The following is a 5,388-nucleotide window of genomic DNA, read 5'->3' on the forward strand; positions in this document are numbered from 1 at the left end:
AGTACTCTAGCTCTTTTCTGAAAGCCACTTTCTATTTTGTGAAGCTCAACAATCTTGTTCTTGCACATCAGAAATATATTCTTTGGTTTTACTCATTGTGATGGATGATTAAGGGAATTTGGCCTTTGTTTTCCCTCATTTTTATATTCCTGTGAAACAGAAAGCAATGGCTGGATAATTTCATGTTCATAATCACCTTGGTGAGCTACAAATTATAAATATGAATGGGAATATACTTCAGAGATATTTTACTCATAAGAATACCATTAAGGGTACCATACTCATAAGGGTACCATTAATTGTGGCCAACATGTATTAGAGAAAAACATTTATTTCATAATGAGATTCCCCCCCATTTTACATTCTTATTTTTTAATGTAAGGTTAGATTTTTGTACATTTTTAAAATAAAAGATCAATAGGATTAACAATGCAGATTTATTTTCACAGCCTTTTTGGATCATATTTACCAAGGGTACCAACAATTCTGACCACGACTGCATGTGTATATATATATATCAGTCTGGCGAGTAAACTAAAAAGATTACTAGCCAATGGCGATTCAATTGCCAAGGTGTCCGTAGAGCGTTGGTTCATTAGATTTAGTGGTTGCAGTTGGAAACAACATAAGAGCTGTGGAATAGCCGTTAAAGATAACCTGAGTGATACTGGTTGAATGGTGCATAGTCAGTAGGACTGAAAGGTAAGCTGGAGCCATACCATTTAGTAGTTATTTAGGGTCCAAATATAATCATTTTTGTTTTATTCTCATTGAAATTCAGAAAGTTTAAAGAAAGCCATGCCTTTACATCAGTCAAACAGGCCAAGAGGTTATCCAAACCATCTGTATTTTGCTTGAGGGGCAGATAAATTTGTGTGTCATCAGTGTAACAATGGAATGACTGCCCATGTTTTCTAATAATAGAACCAAGTAGCAGCATGTAAAGAGAAAAAAGAATTGGAGCCAAAATGGAGCCCTGAGGAACCCCACACGGTAATACAGCATTACTATAAGTATACTCTCCAATCTTAACTGAGAAGCTTCTGTTGGAAAAATAAGATTTAAACCACTCCAGTGCACTGCCTGTAATGCCTACACAATGTTCCAAACGGGCAATAAGAACAGCATGATCTACTGTATTAAAAGCAGCAGTTAAATCTAAAAGCACAAGAACAGCATATTCACCAGAATCACGTTATTAGTACATCATTAAAAACCTTCAACAAAGCAGTCTCGGGTAAGACTATTTTCTAAAACCAGATTGAAACGTTTCTAAAACTTCATTTTCTGCTATAAAACGTTGCAATTGTTGGAGGACTATTTTCTCCAAAATCTTCGCAATAAAACACAAGTTGGAGATGGGTCTAAAATTACCCGACACTGTGAGGTCCAAGTTTAGTTTAAACTTAAATCATTCATTCATGAACGTCTCAAAAATGTACAAAAACAATCTCCTGAAGGATCTGTTAGCATAACGCAGAGGAAATTGGCCAGGCTTGGAAAATAAGACTTTCCATATCCAGTCGGCAAACAAGTTAAAATATCTATTTTTTTGCCTCAAGCAAAATCTTGAACATCTTTTAAACAGTTCATACCGTGAAACCAGCGAATCCAGCATTTAATCTATCTTGATCAAGCCCGTAGCCAGCTATGAGATACATTTTTCATGTTCGAAAATAAAATGAAGTTCTGAATGAAAAATTATTTAAAATCATGTCGCTGACTCAAGCTCGTAAGGGCCAGATCTAGTTATTATAAGCGTCATTAAACTTCTTTTTAATACTTAATGTGACAGCGTTAATAAAGTAATTAGGGCGTTAATAAAGTGGGAAGATGAAGGTTGGGCTTAGCAATTCTGTATCTTATTTGCAAAATACAAGATTGGAACTTACTTCAGTCCTTTTTTTGGGGAATGCTTTTTCTTGTTTTTCATAGCAATATCTGGCAACACTGCATCGCCGGCACTTAACCTGCGCGCGTGGATAGTTTATTGCTGAGGAGACCACATCCGGTAAGACAAAGGCAATGATATTATCTGTAATAGTACTAGCCATTATTATTGCACAATTCTTAACAACCCCCAGACCTCACTAATTTTGAAACCCTGGGTACGGCCATGATCTTGATTGATGCTCGTTGCCACCGATGTAAACGCAACAGCATTCCTCTTCGATCGGACTGCTTTGGGTTGTTTCCAGGTGGACCGGTAAAGAACGCGACAAGCGTGTCTCCCGGAAATCCTGTACACTTCAACCAATCAGAGGACGACTTCGAAACTGCTGAAGTGTTTCCAGTTAAGTGTGCCGTATGCCTCAGATCTCAGCCAGTGGTCCGAGACTAGAGGCGTACTAACAACTGTGGTTAAAGGCATTCGTTTTATCAGAGCTAATGTAACCAACAATGTCAAAACTCCAAAAATAAGACATCATGTAAAAAAAAAAAAATGAAAAGACTAGTATTAGCAAGTAATGTCTTCAGGTGTTTAGGGTTGGGTATCGATTGGGTTTTTTACGATACTGTGAATCGCTCTGATATGCAGTTAAAATGAGTGAATTGACCGAGTGCTGTCTGTCACACTTACTTATGTGCATGGCTGTATGGTAGTTAATGCCACATGCACTGTAATATGTTTTATATTAAATATAAAATTGTCAAATGAAAATAGCAACATGATCGTTTATAAAGTATAAAGGCTACATTTTCACTGGAGGAAACCGCTCGCTATACACAGAAAGTGAAAAGCGAGCTCCCATACAAAAGCAATTTCAGTACCCTGCGTATTGATAGCGGCTTCCTGATGCACGCGAATTATATACAGTTGTATACCATATCTTCACCCCCCACCCCCATGTGTTATTGTTCATTTCCCTGTGTGAAATTTTCTTCACTGTGCCATCTTGGATCTATTACTGTTTTAATGGAGTATGTCAACAGAAAATGTAGAATACACAATAGATTTACCCGTTTAAGCTTGTTTTTAATGATTCAGTTTGGTTGAAAGTATGGTGTGTTTATAAAAAATAAAATAATAAAAAAATAAACTAGCCAGACAGTATGATTATATAAACTTCTAGAGCTGCTTCACGGCAGAATTGAATGTTTTTTTGCATTGAGGCAAAGCTGCTTTGACACAGTCTTTTATTGTAAGCACTACATAAAGGTAAAATAATAATAATAGTAATAATAAAATGAAATGGGGAAAAAACCCATAGGCTCTAGTGCTCAATTTTGCTTTTGGTTTCCAACAAAAAAGGAGGTTTTAAAAACATTCATACTCATTGCAAACATCAGGATGTCAGAATAAATATAAATAAAAGTAAAATAAAACCGCTAAGATAATATTTGGTTTACAATTTTTGCAACCGTGTTGCTAAACATTTGAACATTTTACCTCCCTGATTTATAAAATGTAAATATTTAATATTTTTCACTACAAAAACATGCAATTTTTGCCTGTTATGTTATAAAAATAATAATTGGAATGATCAGTGTATGATGATCATACTTTCTGTTGATGTATCAAGGTTCACATCCTTATCCTTTCACATGAAAATCAAACTTTTTTTAACTTTCATTTAGGCCTGACGGAAGAGAACAAGGTGATTGAAGAACTGATGGAAGCGGGGAAGAAACATCATGACACTTGCCCTCAGTGTGGAAAGAGTTTCTCATGCGAACAAAGTCTTAATCTTCACATGAAATTTCATTGTGGAATGAAGCCGTACAAGTGTGATCAGTGCGAGAAGATTTTCACGTAAAAAAGAAACTTGAATGAACACATGAAAATCCACTCTGACGAGAAGCCACACACGTGTGATCAGTGCGGGAAGAAGTTCAGAAATAAAGGAAACCTTAATACACACATGAAAATCCACACGGGAGCGATGCCATACACGTGTGATCAGTGCGGGAGGAAATTCAGACATAAAGGAAACCTTAATACACACATGAGATTCCACGCAGGAGAGAAACCCTTCGCATGTGATCAGTGCGGGAAGAATTTCAGACATAAAGGAAATTATAATGATCACATGAAAATCCACACTGGGGAGAAGCAGTACACATGTGAACAGTGTGCTAAGAGTTTCATACAAAAAGGACAGCTTAGTGAACACATGAAAATCCACACTGGGGAGAAGCAGTACACATGTGAACAGTGTGCTAAGAGTTTCATACAAAAAGGACAGCTTAGTGAACACATGAAAATCCACACTGGAGAGAAGCCCTTCACATGTGAAGAGTGCGGGAAGAGTTTCAGAAAGTCTAATGTTTTTAAAGTACATTTGCGTACTCATTCTAGAGAAAGAATTTATAAGTGTGACCAGTGCAGTAAAACATTTTTTAGGGCAGATTTCCTGAAGGACCACATGACAGTTCATACACAGGAGAGGCCTTATATATGTTCTTTGTGTGCAAAGAGCTTTAGACAGATGGGTAATTTAAAAACACATCTGAAAAGACACAGCGGTGTGAAGGATCATATTTGCTCCGAGTGTGGAAAGACATTTTTTACAGTCTATGCACTGAAAAAGCACCAGACAGTTCACGCCGGAGAAAAACCTAACCAGTGTTCACACTCTGACGAGACATTCACATGGCCAGAATATCTGGAAATACATGAGACGATCCACACTGAAGACAAGCCACACACGTGTGATCAGTGCGGGAAGAAGTTCAGACTTAAAGGATTTCTCTATGAACACATGAAAATTCGCACTGGAGCGATGCCGTACACATGTGATCAGTGCGGGAGGAAATTCAGACATAAAGGAAGCCTTAATACACACATGAGAATCCACACTGGAGAGAAACCCTTCACGTGTGATCAGTGCGAGAAGAGTTTCAGACATAAAGGAAATTATAATGATCATATAAAAATCCACACTGGAGAGAAGCCCCACTCATGTGATCAGTGCAGGAGGAGTTTCATACAAAAAGAACACCTTAAAAAACACACGAGTATCCACACTGGAGAGAAACCCTTCACATGCGAACAGTGCGGAAAGGGTTTCTTAAAAAAAGAACGCCTTAAAAAACACATGAAAATACACTGATCACATGTGTACGGCTTCTCTTCAGTGCGGTAAGAATTTCAGACTTAAAGGAACTCTTTATGAACACATGAAAATCCACACTGGAGAGAAGCCCTTCACATGTGAACAGTGTGGAAAGAGTTTTAGAAAGTCAAGGGTTTTAAAAGAACATCTGCATACTCCTTCTGGAGAAAGACTACAGTCATGGCCAAAAGTTTTGGCAGTGACATAAATTTTGTGTTTTGCAAAGTTTGCTGCTCCAGTATTTGTAGATTGTTTTTCAGTATACCATAGAAATATGTGGAAAAATAATGATAAGCATATCAGAAGTTTTAAAGGCTTTTATTGGCAAAAA

The 5,388-nt window shown here is 37.2% G+C and overlaps 1 pseudogene; it reads left to right on the forward strand.

The window, feature by feature from the left end:
- LOC107655308 (gastrula zinc finger protein XlCGF57.1-like) overlaps positions 1-5,083 on the forward strand; it is a 12,432-nt pseudogene extending 7,349 nt beyond the window's left edge.
- The last annotated feature ends 305 nt before the right edge of the window (positions 5,084-5,388 follow it).

The sequence above is a fragment of the Sinocyclocheilus anshuiensis genome, unplaced genomic scaffold, assembly GCF_001515605.1.
Source record: "Sinocyclocheilus anshuiensis isolate Anshui unplaced genomic scaffold, SAMN03320099.WGS_v1.1 scaffold4008, whole genome shotgun sequence".
NCBI lineage: Eukaryota > Metazoa > Chordata > Actinopteri > Cypriniformes > Cyprinidae > Sinocyclocheilus > Sinocyclocheilus anshuiensis.